Source organism: Camelus dromedarius, chromosome 1, assembly GCF_036321535.1.
Source record: "Camelus dromedarius isolate mCamDro1 chromosome 1, mCamDro1.pat, whole genome shotgun sequence".
Classification (NCBI taxonomy): domain Eukaryota; kingdom Metazoa; phylum Chordata; class Mammalia; order Artiodactyla; family Camelidae; genus Camelus; species Camelus dromedarius.
Genome location: NC_087436.1, coordinates 59,388,319 through 59,409,755, shown reverse-complemented (window position 1 = coordinate 59,409,755; position 21,437 = coordinate 59,388,319). Strand labels below are relative to the sequence as shown.

At 32.9% G+C, this 21,437-nt stretch overlaps 1 protein-coding gene across 4 annotated transcripts in view; it reads left to right on the top strand.

Moving 5' to 3' along the window:
- The window catches only part of CCSER1 (coiled-coil serine rich protein 1), a 1,104,264-nt gene that overhangs the window by 843,200 nt on the left and 239,627 nt on the right, over nucleotides 1-21,437 (top strand). The window lies entirely within an intron of this gene.

The following is a 21,437-nucleotide window of genomic DNA, read 5'->3' as shown; positions in this document are numbered from 1 at the left end:
ATCAGGTCAAATACATGTAGTTTAAAATGATCTCTAAAGTAATTACTGCCTTTTTATGAAGTATTTCAGTCATAAATTTAAAATTAAGGTTAAAAGATGATCATGTTCTCCACTGAGCATTGCAGATATCGAGATGACCTAGGCATCTGTCTTCCAGTCCTTGAATTCATTGTACTTGTACTATCATGCTAGAAACTGACCATTAATAAACATCCTAACTATATAGTGTGGTATGTGCTCAGAGAAACACGAAGTACTACAGATCATAATTTATAAGAATAAATTTAGAATAAAACAAATTGTGCAATGAGGGAATTATTATAGCTTACTATAACTAAATACTCTGGATCCTTTAAATATGATATCTTGCAATGTGTGTACTGTGAAAAAAATGCACACAATAAAGTTGTTATGAAGAAAATACATTAATTCCATATTATTTCAGATGCACACACTGAGGTAAAAAGGGTGAGAGAGAAGATATAGAGGAGGGAAAGCTTAACTGCTATTGTGACCTTGTTTAGACCTTGTGAGTGGAGAAGAAAAGGCAGCAGAAAGTTGAACCTTTCAAGAATACAATATTTATTGAGTATAAAAAATTAATGCTAAGCTACTTTTTTATAACTAAAATATGCTTTCTGAACAATTTTCATATTTGGAAAGAAGCTCGAAATGCAGCTACTTCAGAAGTTGGTCAAAGTTTTGTTCTATTTTGTTTCAAAGTTAGTGCTTTGACTCTGCTGTTACTGAAAATAATGTTTACACCTAATGTAAAAAAAAAAGCAAACAAAAGCCTTATCCTGGCTTGCAAAACAAATTAGCTGAAACGTTGTGAATTAACATTGCTTCAAATTCATTTACATCAATCTGCGTTTATCTGCCATGCTACTTACATACATTGAATGCAATGGCAATCTTTTACAAAAGCATGCAAGTCCAACAAGAAGAGACAAAATAAAATAGAGGTACCCTCTAGGAGGCAAAGAGATGAGGTCTATGTTTTAATATTCATTCTTAAATAAATCTGTGGCTAAATAGCAAAAACCAAAGGTTTTTCTACGTTCATAAAGCTATCCAATAGAACTCTGGGTGATAGTTGAGATATTTTGTATCTGCACTACCCATCAGTAGCCACGAATTGTATATGACTAGTGAACATTTGAAATGTGGCTGCTGTGACAAACTGAATTTTATTTAACTTTATTTAAATTTAATAGTAAGTTATGTAATTTTATCTATGTAGATAACCAATTCATACTACATGGGCCAAAAATATCAATACTTAGGAGATCTGAAGTGTCAGGTGTAAGTCTTGAAATTAGTAGCATCATAGTATCTTCCCTTTTAAATGTGCTCATCGATACTAAAATAATGTGGGCGTTAAATATAAAATTGTTTTCCAAACTTTTATCCCCTCTTCTCATTATAACTTTTTTTGGCAATAAATTAATTCCTTCAGACTTTAAGAAGAGCCTAGAAGGAGAAAGCAAATTTAACAATAGATGTTAAATTATATGATGTTGACTCATAGGGATTAAGAATGAATAATACATGTAGTAGGTAAATATTAGAGGAGATGGTATCAAATGCCTACAGAGTTATCCACTGAGTTACTATTTAGGTAAAAAATAAATAAATAAATTTTATGGGAAATTTGAATTTTTAAAGCACAGTTTCTTAATTTTATTTGTAAAAATAACACTTTTTAGAAGTTTGTATCATGGTGAGATAGAATCCTCTAAATAAAATTATATTGTGATAGAATTTTACCTTAAAGAGATGAATATATTTTTGATCCAAGACTATATGTTAAAATTCATGTGTAATGGTGATGGTTACACAACCTACATAATTTTCTTTCCTTTAGAAATAAAAAAGAAAGGTAAAATATTCCTGGATGTTGAAGGGTAAATGAAATAATTTGAGAAGCATTTTCTGACATAGACAATTTTTAACTAAATACTAGCACAAGAACCCACAATAGAAGACAGATCTGTGCACTATTTCTCTCTGCCATTGACGTGTGAGTGTTTTGTGGCTGTAACCTCATGTGGATTAGTTCTGAATCTCTTGTGTATTTATATGCAGGCAGGCTTTATAGTCAGAATTTGGTTTAAATCCTAATCTTGATTCTTTTAATCTGTGTGGCACTGGGTAAATTGTAATACATTGTATACTCAGGGAAAACTTTAAAATGAAATTGAAAGGAGCCTGGAATATAGGTCATTCTTTTGGTAGAATGTAAGTATCTAAACTTCTGAGCTCAGATATTGATTCTGTAAGCACAGAACATAAGGGAGATACTGGCCTGGATAAGGGAAGTGGAAATAATTTGTAAACTGACAAACAAAAAATAGGAACAGAACAAAATCCCTAAAATGAATAAATAAAGGGAGAAAAGGAGTAAATAAAAGAAGACAATGCGAGACACATTAAAGAGTGATTTTAAAAACCAAGATTAAAGAAAGATGTAAGGCAGGAAATGATGGTGACTCAGATGTCACAAAACATATGGAGGGTGAGTCTGTTAATTTGGAAAAATGTATACATATATGCATTTATTAAGTTTGAATTTCTGACAGTTGTTTGTATGACACAGCTATGGTAAATCCTTGGAATTTGCAAGAGAGAAAAAAGTAAGTTTTGAAAATCTGAAACTAAAGTAAAGGAGAATTTTGTGTCAGTAATTTAAAAGATTGTATTCTTAAACACAAATAGATCACAGTGCTACATGGCTTACTATTGTGTGTTTGTGTGGAGAGAGGGTGTCGTGTGTGATGTGAATGAACAGATCTAAGTACATCTGAGCTGGACTATGGAGTGAGTGCACCTTGATGGGATCCTCAATGAGAAATAATTTTGTTGTGGGATTTAAGGACATGAATGCACTTTGAAGCATGCAAAGGGGACTTCACCACTTACTGTCTGTAACTTTGAACCAAGTTGAATATATTTTTTTTTCCTATTTTTCTTGGTGTGAGATTTTTGGATAAATCTAAGTACATTTGAATTCCATTTTGGAGCTTGCTGTTTAAATACAACAAATCATGTAACCCAGTGGTTTAGAACATTATGTGCTCTAGATCAAGATTATCTGAGTTTGGATATCACTTCAGTAGACACTGGCTATGTGACATTGAGCAGATGTATCTCAGTGACAGTTGCAACATCTATAAAATAGCCGTAATAATCATAATATAGTTAACACATGAATTTGAGGATTAAATGAAATGATTCACATAAAACTTCTAACAAAATGCCTGACATTACCTGCATACTCCAAAGTTACTACCTATAACTTCATAAATTATGACATAAATTATATTGTTACCCATTACTTTACGTAAGGAACCTTTATGTAAGGAACCTCAACATATCAATTAATTGTTTTCTACAATTTATTTTTAGTTATCTAAAATATATAATGCATAAGTGCTAGATTTACTAAGACTACAAAAAATTCTTTTACATTAAAGGAGTTGAAAATAGCTACATCTTAAAACAACAGAAAACATTTAATAAGATATCAAGAAAATCAGCAAGTAAAGGAATTGGTAAGCAGAAAATAGAGTAAAAAATGACAGCGGTTTCTCATAACTGGAGGCTACTTTTTAACTCAGAGAAGAACTTGAGAGCTTTTATTTTTAAGTTTGCTTCTTCTATTGACAAAACAAAAGGACAACCTACTGAATGGGAGAAAATATTTGCAAATGATGTGACCTATAGGATTAATAGCCACCATATATAAACAACTCTTACAGCTCAACATCAAAAAATTTTGCTGGTTAAAAAATGGGCAGAAGAGCTGAATAGATGTTTTTTCCGAAGAAGACACGCAGAAGGCCAAAAGGCACATGAAAAGATGCTCATTGTCACTAATCATCAGGAAATGCAAATTAAAACCACAATGAGATATCACCTCACACCTATCAGATTGGTTATCAGAAAGAGCACAAGTAACAAATGTTGACGATGACGTGGAGAAAAGGGAACCCCTGTACACTGCTGGTGGGAATGTAAATTGGTGCAGCCACTGTCAAAAAACTAAAAATAGAACTACCATATGACCCAGCAGTTCCACTCCTGGGTATCCAAAAAAAAAAAAAAAAAAAAAAAAAGCCCAAAACACTGATTCAAAAAGATACTTGCACCCTACAGTTCATAGAAGCAGTAGTTACAGTTGTCAAGATATGGAAGAAACCTAAGTGTCCATCAATAAATGAATGGATAAAGAAGATGTATATATACAGTGAAATACTATTCAGCCATAAATAGAACAAAATTTTGCCATTTGCAGCAAACTGTATGGACTTGGAGGGCATTTTCTAAATGAAATAAGTCAGATAAAGACAAATACTGTATGATATCAATTTATTTGGAATCTAAAAAATACAACAAACTAGTGAATATAAGAAAAAAGAAGTAGAATCATGGATAGAGAGACCAAACTAGTGGTTACCAGTGAGAAGAGGGAGGGGCAATACAGGGGTTGGGGAGTGGGAGGTACAAACTATTGGGTATAAGAGGCTTCAAGGATGTATTGAACAACATGGGGAATATAGCCAATATTTTACAATAATTATAAATGGGAAATAACCTTTAAAATTGTATACAAAATTTAAAAAGTTTGTTTCTTGATTTTAATAATACTCTGTTGTGCATGTGTATGAAGACAAAACTTGTTTTGCAACAGAAAGGCCTTTCATAAAATACCTAGTTAAATTATATTCTCAAAATGGTGTCTATGAATTTTATTCTTTGTTTCTTTAAAAGATACCATATACTTAGTCAATTTTGAGGAAAAAAAGTCAATGACTCCAATTCTCTAACTCAGATGGTTAAGAATTATACATTTTGTAATGGGATCACTGTGAATAAGACAGGTGTGTATAAAAGTTCAGAAGAAATAAAAAGAGAATATATAGATTCATCACTTGGTTTTTATTTTTAAGGTATCAGTTTCAGCCAGTCAACATATTTTTCTGGGTAGGCAGTCCTGTGAATTTTTTAACCAGGCCAGTCCACAAATAGCATTTTTACCATGCCAGGTGTCAAGCTTGCCTGCCCAGGGACCTTCCCAGCCCCTTCTCCAATCATTAAAAGAACCCTAGATTGAACAGTGAAAGAAACAGAAAGTATATTAAGAAGATTAAAAACTTGTCATAATTTGAATAAATTTATTTTGGAGAATCCTGCTGCTTGATTTCTTAAAGTAAGGTATAATTTTAAATAGAATAATTATCCAGTAGGCTTGAAAAGTAACAAGTTTTTGCTAAAAGGATACATTTTTATTTTTTTTTAAAGAGAACATCTGTTTCTTTGGTTTAAAAAAACATACTTTCAAGATTGTTTATGAAGGAAACATATGTGCACACACATTTGTATATATGTATACACACACACACCAAAAATTTAAACATTTTTAACTTCTTACCAACTTTAGAGTATACCAACTTTAAAATTTACATAAACATAATATAAGATGATGATACATAACAGCCTAAAAATAAACAAACAAAAATGATTTTGAAAGAAATACACTTGAAAAAAATACAGTTGACCCTTGAACAGTGTCGGGGTTGGGGCACCAATCTCCTGTACAGTGGAAGATCTGTGTATAACTGATAGTTGGTCTGTATATGTGGTCCCTCCTTACCCATGGTTTCTCCATATCTGAGGTTCTGCATCCCCAGATTCAACCAATGGTGGATTGTGTTGTACTGTAGTATTTACTGTTAAAAAAAGAAATCTGTATATAAGTGGACCTGCATAGTTCAAACCTGTGTTGTTCAAAAGTCAACTGTATTTTAAAAAGTGTATTTCTTTAAAAATTATTTTTGAGCTCCATTCTATTGGAGCTATATCCCCAAGTATAAATAAAATATTAATACATTAAACAGCAGAAAGAATAAGATCATTTTTATATTTATATTATGAAAAAAGTATTTTCTTCCCTACTTATATATTTTATTAACTAGCAACATGACCTAAAGCCTTTCAATTGTTTTATTTCTGACTGTAAGTGGAAAGAAGATGGACTCTGTCTCCTTTACCTCGTAGCCAAAAAAACGAAAACAAGAAAAAATGCACACAAATATGTATAAAGCGGAGTCTGTCTGTATCAACGAATGAAACAAATGAGGAAGAACTGAGAAATGTCTTGGAGGTCAAATGGGGTTATAAGGAGAGCTTTAAAGCTGGCATCTGGATGCTGATCTCAGCTAAAACTAGCACAAAACAATTCTTTAAAGATTGTTAGAAATCTTAAGGAGTAAAGACAGTCCTTTATTTGGAACACTGGGGAGCTGAACAGGATAGCTTTGGGAGCTTTTTATAAGTGATTTGGCAACAAGAAGCTTAGTAGAATAGACTGATGATAAATCACATGGATCACCATTGGTGTGGCAAACAAGTAATGTAAGTAAGAATATTTAGTGCGGTGTTTGTCTGCAATAGTAAAAGTTTGAAAATAATCTCAATGTCCATTGACAGTGGAATGTTTCAATAAATTATGTTAACATCTGTATAGTAGAATGTTCTGCATTCTTGGTACAAGCCTAGTGGATCATATGTATTGATATGGAACTATCCTTGAGATAGTTTAAGGGAAAAGTGTGCAGAATAGTATGTATAATATGCTATCATTTTGATAGAAAGCAAATAGATAAAAATACAAATATGCTTGCAATAACTGGTTGCTCTGGTAAGGGAGTCATGTGGCTAGAAAACAGGAATAGTAATGAAAACTGTTTGTCATGGTATACATTTTTATAACTTGAATTTTGTATTGTGAATATGTATTAACCTACTCAGAACTTAAGATAATTTAATAATATAAATATATGTTGCTAAAAATAAAATAGTGTATATCTATGCATATCCCAATATTGGAGTGTTTTTCAAAGCTGACTCTTTTAAGGGTTGCTTTTACAGTGGACTTTTAATGAAAATGTCAGAAAATTAAGATAGTTTCCTGTTACCTAATATAGAAAAAATTGAAGCTACAGAAGAGTATTTATAGTTTCACCCTGTGTAAAAATGTATACATACACATGGATGCATATGCATAAAAATTCCAAGATGGGAACTCAAGAAGTATGAACAGTGACAGTCTCTGGGGAGTAGAACTCTTATTTACTTGGGCTGGAGGGGATTGGAGAGAGACATTTATTGGTTACTTTATATCCGGTTATGTTTGAATTTTAAAGAGGCATATCTTGCCTTTATGAAGTAAGAGAGGGAGGAGAGGAAAGGAGGGAAAGAAAGACGGGTAGGGTCACAGAATTATCCTACTCCAAAAAAAGAAGGAAGTGCCTTTCTCTAAGAAATCAGACTTTTTAAAGTGCCTAGTTTGTACTCACTTATTCATAAAGGTCTCTCCGGGTCTTTGTTAAAAAAAACAACATCACTGTATTTTATTAAGTACGTATGTTAGAGATAACATCTTTGGAAAGTGAAATGAAAGACATAAGGAAATAATAGTTTTCAGATAAGTACCCTCACCAAAGGATATCTTGTTGGAGTTCAAGGAGAGTCACTGAACAAGGGTTTTATTTATATTAGTGAATGGAATGCACTTCTCAAGTCTCTCAAGCACAAAATCTAATGCCTAATTTAAAGGATAAGTTTGTGTAAAATGCTGATTAGGCCATTATCAGAATATACCATTAAAATGCTATTAAGGTTTTTCTCTTTGATAACTTTCCCTTTTACTGATTGGAAGCATGGAATAATACTGTCCTATAGAAAGATTTCTAATTTGAACCCCAGCTTTTTACTCAAGTACTGAAATCAAAGTCCAGCCTGTAAGCTAAACCAAAAAGAAATCCTAAATATATCTTTCAGTCTCAACAGATGATCTGTTTAGCCTATAAATTCAATTTAGTGACCAGCATGCATCATTTAAAGTATATTTTAAGTTTTTCTTTATCTTCTCCTATAGGTGTAGCATTCGATTTCATAAATGAATAAAAAATATGTATCTTCAAGAACAATTTATGACTTAGTGAAACTATTACTAATAAATTCAGAATAAGTGATATCAATAACTACATTTGGAGGTTTTTATTTTGTTCTGTCAGGCATTCAATGAACATTTCTAGAAATACAAATATATTATTTTCTCATTTTACAGTCCTAAAAAATATTTTCCAAAAGTAGACATAAATACAAACATTGAAGGCATTAAATAAGAAGGCAATCACAGAATAAAAATTCAAAAGTAAATGGGAAATACCTTTAATTTTCAATTATGTAAAATCTGCTTGTCAGAAGTGCCTTGAGAGTTTCAGCTTAATATCCATTTTCCAGTCAGATCTCTTTGTTCACTCCACTCCTGTCCTTCTTCCTCCATTAGCTTTGATAAACAAGAATTATAAACCTTTAAAATTCAATCTCACCATTCAACATTTACTCTGATTCTAATTTAATTCTTTGAAGATACTCATCAGTTTGCTTTTTTTTTTTTCTTATTCTGCTGTTGCTCTAATAGATGTTTCAATTAAAACTAAATCCTGGAGTCTGAGCAGATAGCTCAATTAGAAGTTGACTAACAAAAATCAACACTTTTCACCCCACAGTGGATATTGTAGAATGACCGAGAAGCCAGAAATAGTTATGTTTTATAGGATGTAGGAAAGTGGGCTGGATTTTATCGAATTGATAAGTATAGACTAAATTTGAATACTATATAGTGATTTGTAAAATATGAGGCTATGCAGTTATGCAGGCATAACTTGTACTTTTTGCCATTTGTAAATCCAGATGGAATTTTGAGAGTTTACAAGAAGAAAATTAAAATGTTTATTTTAGTGATATATTTTGAGTACATCTAATCTCTCTTTTAGCATTCTTTCCTTCAAATATGTGAAAACTATTTTTCCCCCTGATGTTGTCTCATTTAAAATCTGGATGTTTCCACTCCCTCCCATACTCAATTGGCATCATTTCTAGACTGTTCACCATTCATTTTCAGAAATTTTCATGTCATTAATGCTTCTGTTAAATTATGGCATATGGAATTCAACAATCATCTGTGGTATGATTAGTCCACAATTTCATGACATTAGTCTATCCCTTTGTGAGGCAAAACAGTCTAGCAGGTAAGGGTACAGACTCTGGAGTCACAGTGACAAGCTTGGAATCACGGTTCCATTGTCTTCTAGTTGTGTTTTCTTCATGCACAAAATGGAAAAAACATAGTACCCTCCACACAGGGTGACAAAAAGATTGAGTGGACATAAACACTTAGAATAGTATCTAGTATATAATTAGCACTATATAAGCCCTTATTTTTATCTTTGTCCTAGGTATTTTACCCCTAAAATCCAGGCTAAAAAATTAGTTGTTTACCTCCTACTGGAAGGGAGGTATATATACAAGTTTATACTGACTCATGATATATCTGTAATAAAAAAGCTAAAATTCTCAGCGTATTTTATGTGAATTACTAGTAAACCAGGACTCCTTTTCCTCAAATGTATCCAAGAGTTTTTGAAAATACATTGAAATTGTGTATAATTCTTGATGTACTAAGAAGGAATGGAAAACTCCTGATCTGTGTTCAGTTAGAGTCTTAGTGGTGTTTTTGCTCCAGCCTTAGTTTCATTAACTCCACATTCTTTAAAATAGCAAACAGATGATGTTTTATTTGATTTGCTTCTTATTTGTCTACCATCATTCTAGCTTTGTGATAGATTGTATTTATATTGGGACAGAAATCAACATATCTTTTTATAGTTTAAAATAAAGTTTCATGTCCTGTATTTTTCCAAAGTAGGGCAACCTCATTTTTGCTGAATAGGTGTGGAAACTGTACTGACGTTATTAGGGAGTAATCAGGTCAAATAGTAGAAGGCATTCTTTTGAATTCCACGTAAGTGTTTGTTCAATTGTGATTTAGTAATATATGACTATGGGAAATAAATGTAACTGTTTTTCAATATCATAAATATTGGCAGAGAGATTGTTTCAGGTGCTGCTGGATCAAAATATAATTGTGTTTTATGGTGGGTGAATCATAATTATTATTCATAGGATAATCACCTCCGTTGTCATGACAATAATTGTCTTTAAGTGAGTTAGGCACATTTTGAATGTCATACCCAACCAAGGATCAAAATTATTAAAGTAGGCTGAATATTTTCTCTAAATGATACGTACAGGTGATGAGAATTGATGCTGGTACTCTTAAGGTAACACGTAATCTTTCATGAATATCCATATGTAGAATTAGCACATTTCACCTGATTGCCATTTTGCCTAAGTGTCTTCTTACTGTCATCAATCCCAGCTTCATCCTACATACGTTAGCCTAGCAACTTTGTGGGTAAATGTTAGCTGATGTCTCTCCCTATAATTTCCTTCTTTCTGTCTTTTACCATTATCACTTTTTTTTTTTTTTTTTACTATTATCTTTTCTCTTTTATTTTATGATTCCCTGTTTAGTCAATTCTACCTCAGGAAACTTGCAAAGGTAAAATCTGCTCAAGAGACAAACTTTTCCTTTGTCAAAATCTTGAGTAAGACCAGGGCTTAAACATATGGATTGTTCCCAGTGAGGAAGCTATAGTGATATAATTATCTAAACTGGAATTGTCAGTCTCTGGCATTCAGTACTAGACTTATTTTAAACATCATGGTGTGCATAAAAATCACTTTGAGAGTAGGTTGCAAGGCAGACACAATGGATCCTAACCTGTGTGACTTTCGTCCCACCAATTAGTGAGAATTTGTCAATCTTCATTTCAGACAAAATCTCTAATTCATTGTTATATAGGTAGCTCTGGACCTTTCTAAAGAAAAGTGATGTAAGAAAACCAAGCTCTGAGTTAGCTCTGGCTTGATGATCTGAATGTTACACAGAATGACAACTAAGAAAGTGTGGAGACCAACTATGTTAGAGCAAGGCCTTTACACTTCTTTAAACTCTTGGTTCTTTATCGAGTAGGATTATTCAGCAGTTGATTCATAAAGTTAAAACACTGAGGTAATTGTAGTTGTGGACATTGCTCTACGTATTTCACAGAATCTTAGTCTGTTTGTGCATAGAATGTACTGAGCTCTTTCTAATCTAAGGCAGTTGGAGTGATACAACTTTTCAGCCTTAGTATTACAAAAACATTTCCCCCTTCATAATAGGCTTGTTACACAATAGAAAAATGAATCTTCTGAGAGCATATTCCAACTGATGAGTTTAGAGAAATCTCAAACATTTTCATTAGCTGAATGTCTTAGTGCATTTCCTGGAAAGAAGCCTGGATGCCCCTTCAGCCATATAAGTGATGTACTTTCCCCAAATAGTTGGGCAATATAGACCATATAAGAATGTGCCTTTTAGGAGGGTGACATAAATCACCATTGATGGTGAACAAATGAGTCTCAAACATTTGTAGTTTAGCCTGCAATCATGTTCTTACCAAAAGATAAAAGGATATAGTGCTTTCATGGAATTCTTTGTTACAGCATAAAGTGAATCAGTCTGAAGATGCTTTCATCTGAGAATGAGAATTAGGAAATGGCTCATAAACTGAAGATAAGAGGACCTTAGTCAAGAAGGTACTGGGACTCTATTTATCTGGGGCTAAAAGCAAGGCAGTTACTAACATGTCATAACAAAACAAGGGCCTAAAAGTGAATTAAAATCTAGAATCTCAAAAGTCAGATAGTCTTTTGTAAAGCCAGCAATTATAATACAGAAGTGAACCTAGTGACATCTAGTTTATGCAAAAATTATTTATATTTCTTGCCAACTTTAAAGACTGGGGGCCCTACTATGTATGAAAGGAAATAAAAACAGGTTTTTATAGAATAAAAGAATAGTGATGATATTTTTATCCTTAGTAGGGTTGGGGTAAGAGAGAATATAGAAGTTCTTCTCTAATGTTTGAGGACATTGAGTAGATCTGGATATTGAGTCAAGCTAAAACAGGTGCACTTAGTGAAAGATTAAATTATAAGAGAAAGCAAAGCCTTACTTGGGGAAATTGCCTTAATAGAATTTCATTGTCCCTGTTCAAATCTTCCAATTTGTAAGCATTTTCAGAGAATTTTTTGGTGATTGATTACTGATAACAAAACTTACAGGAAATCTAAACCAGAGCAATAGCTTATTGGCTTATAAAAAATACTGTTGCTAGGATGAAGAGGCTCTGTAGCAAATTCTGTTCTGTAGAAAAGTCTAAAAGTGTATTAGGTGATAACTGAGTCACAATAAGGAGAAGTAACTGGGTAAATTGGGTGAACTTAAAGGCTACTGCATTGTGCTATGAAAACCTCATGACTCCTCTCCACTGCGGAATATAATTGCAAAATAAACTATAATTACAAAATCATCTGGTTAACTACCTCAGAACCCTCCCCTATTAACTGTATTCTCCTGAGGTTTCCCTTTTTCTAGATTCCGGTTGAACAGTTATTGAAATCCTTCTTATTCAGATATGAGCATGTAGTTGATTACTTTTTTATCTTACCTAGGTTAGGTTTTGATGAAATTAATAATGTGAATCATTCTTTCGGCCATGGTTTAAGAGGCAGTCATTTCTCCAAGAGCCTGGCTTCTCAGATTCAATTCACTAGGGAACTTGTTCCAGATTTGGTTGTTCTCATGAGGGAACTAGAGACAACATTCTGAGAAGTACTGCCCTAAGGAATTCTGTAGATAATTAATCTCATCCACAGTATGTGATTTTACAACTTGAAGTCTGAGACTTGTCAACATTACTCTGAAGGCTGTCATGCTAGTAATTTTTTTTTAATGACATTTACTCATGGATAATACTGGCTGAAATGAAACCAGAACTTCAGAGTTTAAACAAGTTACATGATTGCTTTTGTCTCTAGAGAAGTAAAAATCCCAAGTCAATTAAATATCACTTCTCTTACTATGAACATAGGATAGTATTTAGTCCTCAGCCTGGAACTGCATTAATATCATTAAATCAGCTTTATAATTTGGGAACTAATCTTATAAACCATTGAGTTCAAAATGTGTCTGTTATAGGAGAATAAACTGGTTCACGATGAACCCATAGTGATACAGTTAAGAGACCTGAGTTTAAATCCAAATCTTATGCTGTTTAACTTGGTCATTGTTCAACTGTGGTACTTTAAGGAGCCAGAGAGGAAAATGTATAAAATGCCAAAATTCTGCCAAAGATGACTGTAGTTTTAAACTGATGCAACATCACAACTTTTGCATTGACCCATTTTCTAAGAGAATTTCAGCATGCATGGACAATCCTAGATGTATTTATAAGTCCAATTTTTAGTAAACATGTCCATAGAAACAATTATAATCCATTATCACTCGAGATGAAGAAGTTTATAAAGATAAACAGATGGTAAAATGATTTACAGAGACTAAACGTCGTTACATATTAGAATGAGTCATTTGAGTTTTATAAAAATAAATGTATTCAGTGCAACCCTGGAGAAGTTTATCCAAAATAATTCATTTTCATACTTGTGTCTATGATTTTTAGTGCATTAATTAAAATACTTAGTGAGTGTTAGCAAAATATTATACTGTATGCCTTGGAAATAGGTATGCTTTGAGCTTGAAGAAATGAGATAGTATATTTTAAATTTTATTCCTACCTAACAAGTGATGGCTCCTCAATACATATTTATTTAATCAGTATGTATGTAAAGTTGTAGGACACACTCCCTAGTTTTTGTGAGTTTATTCTATAAATTATAAGGAGAGAGAGCACATACAGATATGTAAATTTAGAAGTCAATATATAATACTTTTTACTTAAGAAATATAATAGTTGATATAGAAGTTCAAAGAGTAATAGAAGACTTCCAGTTGGCCAGCAATTTGAAGGATTTTGAGAAAGCAGTAAGTATAAGCTAAATTGACATACAGGTTTTATTTAAATAAAGGAGTAAACAATCCAGTTAGTTGGTTTAAACTTTGCAATGTCACCAATTAAGCAAGACCAGACACATTAGGTTTTGTAGGACTTGGAATTCTAGGTTAAGGATTTTTAACTTTATTCTTGAATATTTTTATTTGGACTTAGACTATTGAGTCATGTAAAATTATAACTGAATCATTTTAAATTGAAGATTTTTACTTTCTTTGTAGGTTACAAGTCCATCATATTTAGCATAAAACTAATTGTTTTATCATAACAAAAATCAATGAATATCATGTGTCCTTTCTTTCCTGATTATTTTTATACCTGTCAAGAATTGACAGGTATAAAACCTGTAAACTCTGTATTTTGATACAAATTAGAATTCTTTTTTTCATGCTTTAAGAAAAGATATTTTGACATCTATTGTAATGAGTGAAAGAAATATTACTGATTTCTTTGCATTTAATTTCTGAAAACCAGCAAACTTGAGAAGGTATTACCAAATATAAAATTTATCTTGATATAACTTGTCATACAGATAAACTTGGTTTTCTTTCTATTCCTCTACTTACCCAACCCCAGAAAAAGAGACAGCTTAAAAAGAATTAATTAAGTGTTAAGATTCAAAGGAAAGACCTGTCATCCAGTAAGAAACTTGCTCATAATGTATTTCCTATATTAGACAAAAAAGGCCTGATATGTTTTTAATTTCTCTGTCAAAATTCTTTCATCCTTGTAAATCTATGTGGTATATAGTGCATCTCACTGATACCTACTTTTTTTAATTTCACTTTAACTCATTTCTTGTTGTCCTTATTGGGGCTTTGGAAAGTAGGGGCTAAGGTAGAGCAAACTGATTTATTTAATGAAGATACTTGAAGGTTCAGGGGAAACTCAATAAGGCAATGCCAAGTCATGTTTTGGAGTGTAAGGGAAGAGAATTGCCATTGAATTACATGAAAGAAATTGACAGAACTGAAAAGAAGGGAGAGGAGGAGGGAAAGAAGGCATGGAGGGAAGAGAGAGAGAAGAGGCAGGCGGAGACTGAGAGGGAAGGGAATCTTTAGTTCACTATGAAGTGTGCAATATGAATGATCTCTTTCGTCTCTCCTGTGGAACCTTTAGTAAATTCTGCCATGCTGATCAGTGCTTGTATATGAGTAAATTTATTTGGAAACACTAAAAGCACTCAAAGAAGGGCCAACTAACATTTGAGTTAATATTCATGCACTCAAAAATACCTCTTGAATGTGTATGATGTGTCAAGCTATCTCTGGGAAGAGAGAGGCAATTAAAATGGTCACAATGCTTCTTTCACACAGTGTGGTAGACAGGATTCAAAGACGAGCTCAATGACCCAAGCCCTTCTACCATCCCCTCCTCTTATGTGTGGACGGGACCATGAATATGAGGGGATATCACTCATATGATGGGGGTATTTATCAGCGACTTCGAGATAATCTCAAGGAAGTTTATTCTGAGTGGGCCTGACCAGTAGAAGAAACCCCTTTTAAGGCCCTTCCTAAGAGATTAAAAGCATGAGAAGGTCTATGGAGGGGGCCACATAGCAAGAACCTGAGATTGGCTTCTAGGAGCAGAGTTGTCCTCAAACAGATAGCAAATACATGGGGGCTTCAGTTTTATGGCTGCAAGGAAATGCAGTTTTCAAAAAAAAAACAGAGGAAGCTTAGAAATCTACAGATGCAGATGCAACCAGCTGACACCTTGCCTTCAGCCTTGTGAGACTGAGCAGAGAGTTCAGATTCCTGACTTGGAAATTGTGAGATAAAAACTTTTTGTTTTTTAACCTGCTAAAATTGTGGTGATTTGTTACACAGAAATAGAAATCTAATGCATGCTCTTGCTTCCTTTTATTTGTCTTTCTATTACTCTGTGTTATTATTATAATTTTAATTTATAATCATTAAATGAGAGAATCCAGTAATCATACTGTCCTGAATATGTATCAGTGGGCCCCTCTAGCCATGCTGTTTCAAATTCTGGTGCCCTGGTTAGGCTGATGAGGTGGATAGTTAGCATTTCCTGAATACTACGCATGTTAGATACTGTATTAAGCATCTTCCATGATTGACTCATCTAATCATCACAGACATTATAATTAGCTCCACCCTATGGATGAGGTAACTGAGGTACAAAGAAATTAAGTAATATGCCCAAGGTCACACAGCTCGTGAATAGGAAAATTGGGGTTTGAAAATCCAGACAGTCTGGTTTTAAAGTGTAAGTTTAACCATACTGCCTCTCCTAATGCACCTTTAGAGAATACCTGAACAAGTTCTAGCCACATTTAGATGTGTCATATTGTGAAGACAGAAGCTTCTTAAGTTCTCTGGTAAGTTGCAGACATTGCCCTGTGAGGAATCTTCTTGCTACTTATGAAATATTTCATAAGTGTCATATTGATGAATAATTCTGAGAAGCTGTACCTACACCAAAAATGACAGCTCTCAGAAGAGTTTCAGAGATGCAGGTGAAAAGCATTGCTTCTGAAAATTTGTTTATAAATGAGTAGTAGTGTTTAAAATAACAAAAGCTTAAATTCTGAATGGCCATTTTCTAACATGCCATATGAAAAGAAATTCTTCCTTCCAACTAGAAGAAAATTATTAAACATTCAGGTAATGGCATTTTACAAGATTTTCAATATTGGGAATTTTGTCATAAGTATAATCTAATATTAATACATAACACGATTCATTGTAGTTTCTATTTGAGAACTTCTAATCTGTCATTATGAGATATTATTATCTGTCTTGTTCCCATGGTTTTCTGTGCTAAAGCATTTCACTGACTGTAAATTAATGAGCATAACAAAAAAAAATCTATTTGTAAGGGAAGTCAAGACACATAGAGAATAATTTTTATTAATAATATCCTCATGAAAGCATATCAGTGTGATTATAGTAAAGCTGTGTGGCCTTGTCACTGAATTAGAAAATATTTTGAGGGTATTCATTTTTCTCTTGGGTAATGGTTACTGCAACACACCCATTTTAGAACGGTAATATATTGTTAAATCTCTATTAATGGAATACCTTTTCTATACTTTTGGTATAATTACTATCTTAACACTACATATTTCCTCATTCTCTTTAATTTAATCTTCATAATATGCCTCCACATTTTTCTTTTAAAATTTTATTTATACATCCATGCTCCTTTTACACTTTAAAATGAAATGGGAATTAACTCAAGTCTTATACAAAAATTTATCAAAGTTCTAGAACATGTTAGGTATGGTGCTAGGAAGTAGATACATTATAATAAAAAAAAGCATTACCCATAGTATAATGGAGATTTTAGTCTAGAAGTAAACTCCCTGCAAATTTGTATGTTTCTGTGTATATTTAATACACATACACACGCACACAAACTATGCGTATATGTGTGCATGCAATTATATATCTTGATAAGTGATGTAAAGGGAAAAATCAGTTTGATGAAGAATATTAACAGAGGGGAAAGTACGTTAAACTAGTGGGTAATTAATGTAGATCTCCAAGCAGAGGTAAAATTTAAAATGGAATAGGCATCTGAAAAACAGGGAAATTTGAAACTGAAGAAATGGAATGTATCAAGATGCTGAGGTGAGAAATTCGGCATTTAGAATGGTGGCTAATCAGTTCGAAGGTTATTAGTAAGTAGGTCAGAGAATACCAGGAAATTGGAGAGGTAAGCAAATCCCATTCATTGAGAACTCATTGTACCTGTTAGAGAATTTAGAGTTTTAGAGATTGTCTTTTCAGTATTGAGGAAGAACAAATACTAAAATTAGTTCAAGTTAGTCTTCTTCCAGCCATTGTTTGCCTTCATCTGGGTTTACTTTAAAAATTCAGGGTTATAGTCTTCTAACCAGATCTTACACCTTTCACAAAAATTAACTTGAAATGGATCATACATCTAAGTGTGACATAAGGAACTTGAAAACTTCTAGAAGGAAACAAGAAAATTTACATGATTTTAGGTTTAGTGATGTCGTTTTTTTAACTTGAGGTATGATTGACATACAATACTATGTTGGTTTCAGGTGTACAACATAGTGGTTTGACATTTGTATACATTGTGAAATGGTTACCACAGTAAGTCTAGATACCATCTGTCACCTTACAAAGTTAATATTATTTACTATATTTCCCATACTGTATGTTACATTCCCAGGACTTATTTATTTTATAACTAGAATTGTGTACTTAATCCCCTCACCTAATTTTCTACACACCCCTAATCCTTGTCCCCTATCTGCCAACCGCCAATCTGTTCTCTTATTTTTAGTCTGGATTTTGTTTTGATTTGTTTGTTTTGCTTTTTAGATTCTACTTGTAAGTGAAATCATGTGGTATATTTCTTTCTCTGTCTGACTTACTTCACTTGGCATAATATCCTCTGGGTCCATCCAGGTTCTCAAAAAAGGCAAGATTTTTTTTTTTTTTTTTTTTTTGTGGCTGAGTAGTGTTCAATTGTGTGTGTATCTTTTTTATCTATTAATCCATCAGTAGACACTTAGGATAGTTCCATATCTTGGCTATTGTAGATAATGCTGCAGTGAACATAGGGGTGCATATATCTTTTCAAAATTAGTGTTTTTTTTTTAATTTGGAAAAATACCTAGAAGTTGAAATACTGAATTGTATGATAGTTCTATTTTTAACTTTTGAAGAATGTTTATACTATTTTTCATAGTGACTATATTAATTTACATTTCCACCAACAATGCATGAAGATTCTCTTTTCTCCATATCCTTGCTAATACTTGTTAATTATTATCTGTTTTGTTAATAGCCATTCTGACTGATGTGAGGTGACATCTCATTATGGTTTTGATTTGCATTTCCCTGATATTTAATGATGTCAAGCATCTTTTCATGTGTCTGTTGGCCATCTGTACGCCTTCTTTGGAAAAATGTTCAGGCCTTCACATTTTATAATCAAGTTTTTTTTTTATTTGATGTTGTGTTTTAAGAGTTCTTTGAATATTTTGGATATTAACCACTTATCAGATATGTCATTTGCAAATATATTTTCCCATTCAGTAGGCGGCCTTTTGGTTTTGTTGCTAGTTTCCATGCTGTGAAAAAGAGTTTTAGTTTGTTTATTTTTGCTTTTGTTTGCCTTGCCTTTGCAGTCAGATCTAAAACAGCATTGCTAAGATTGATGCCAAGGAACTTACTTGCTTATGTTTTCTCTGAGGAGTTTTATGGCTTCAGGTCTTACATACTAGTCTTTTAATTCATTTTGAGTTAATTTTTGAATATGGTGTCAGAGATCCAATTATTAGTGTATTCTTCAGCTCTGTGACTTCTATTTGGTTCTTTCTTATGTTTTCTCTTTGTTGAAGTTCTCACTGTGTACTTTTACTCTTTGTTGTGGAGAGCATTCATCTAGTTTTCAGATATTTTTCAGAGGGACATGATCCACATGTAGCTGTAGACTTGTATTCATGTGAGAATGTGAGTTCAGAGTCTTCTTCAGTCTCCCATCTTCTTCAGTCTCCACTCATCTCCTTGTGATGAGTTTTAGTAACATGTGGTTCATGAAAGAACTAAATGGATATGTTAACTTTCTTAAAATTAAAACATCTTCTCTGCAAAGAACACTTTTAAACTAAAAAGACAAGCCGCAAACTGGAAGAAAATACTTGCAAGTACCTACCTGAAAAAACATTCATATCCAAAGTATAGCAAACACTCTTAAAACTCAATAATAAGGACACAAACAACCCAGCTGAAAATTTCCTGTAAATCCAAAACTGTTCTAAAATAAAACATATATTTAAAAAATTAATGGTTGTAATTTCACTTTTTTCCCCAAAATTTGAAGATTTGAGTTGGTTGACATTTTTAAGCTATTTCTGTGATTTTAGGTGTCACATGTTTTAAAAAATGTTGACAGTCCTGTTTTTGTAGCCAGGGGAAAGAAAATGTCTTTCTTTCTCTTTTCTCAGTAATTTAAAACTTTTCTCGTTGATGGAGGTTTTGGCAGTTGTGTCTACAAAAGAAGATATCAAAGAGAAACTGTTAAAGCACAAAAGTTGGTAGAACCCCAGAGCTCCAAGATTCATTTTCTGTGAGCAATTCTAGAAGGTTGGCTTTTTAGGCCATGTCCCTTCAATATTGTCTTGCTTTCTGTCTCTAAAGGTGTTTCAGATTTATTTTAACCTTATACTTAACATGGTGGTCGTAGTAATGAGCAGATCAGTCAGAATATTCTAGGTTTTTTGTTCCAGGCTTTTACTTAGGTTGTTTCTTCAGACTTTAGTCTGGAAGTCTCTCCTTTCCTTTCCTCACAAATCAATTTTCATCTTTGCCAGGAAGTCTTTTCTGGGTCCTGAGATTTGAATCATGGCTACTTTTGTTGTCTTGGTAGTTTCCCTATAATCAACATTCATTAAGTAAGCGAGGATGTATTGAGCTTCTCCTGGGTATCAGATACTTGATGTGTTGGGCACATCAGCTAGCTAGAACTGTCAGCAACTTGAGGGCTGAGAACATCTCCCATTCATCTTAAGCCTCAGGACTTGGCAAAGTTCTTGGCATATAGTATGTGTTTTAGGGAGGGTGAGAGAGCAGAAGGGTGTGGAGTTTATGGTTCTGTGTGAAGAACAGGTCTCTCAGATGCAAGATTTTCAAAACCAGAACTTCTTTCATGGGTTTACTCATTTCCATGACTCCATGACACATAAATTTCTCTCAGGTTATGATTTTCCTTAAACTCATTGTCATTAACAATGCCCTGTTTCTGCTCCCAAAGGCCCTTGAGATGAATTTGCCCTATGATAGAAAAATGAAATGGTTGCCAAAATGCTTTCACATATATATGAGAATTGATCTCAGATTCCTCCCATCATTTATTTGGATGACTTGAGGAAAAAAGAAAGGAAATTCTTCCCACTTTTTATTAAGTAGGTTGGATTTTTGTTTCCTAACGGTAGTTTTCAACAGATACCACTCTGTTTCATTGTATGGAGCACTTCTATTAGTGAGTGTGTGTTTTTGTGTGTGTGTGGTGTGTTCTGTGTTTATTGCTATATACTCAGCAGAATTGAAGCAGAGTTATGAAATAAAATTAAAATGTAGGCAAAATGTTATTTCATTAATATTTCCTGTTTAATTCTTCAAATATTATAATTGTGTATATGTGTGTGAGTGGAAAAATGACTAGGCAAGTGATACTATTTCATTCATTTAAATTCTCCACAATTCAGAAGTGTGTTTTAGACATGCATACAAATTTAAAAACCTTTCTTGATATTTTGTAGTTTGATTTTTGGTTACTTCCAAAATATGGCAGTCTACACATTGCTCACATCCTAGATATGTAAATGATATATATTTTTTTCTTATTCAGTCCTCAATGTATCTTCTAAAGTAATAAAATTAAGCTTGAAGAAGTGGTATATCGTTAAGTAATTAAGTAATTACCCAGTATGTCCTGTACATATACATTTGTGGGTTGTTCTCACATAAATGTTTAGTAATATTTGAAATTACAGATTGTTCTATTATTTAATTCAAGCATGTTTATACATCAGAGTTTCTCAATTACCTGTGTTTA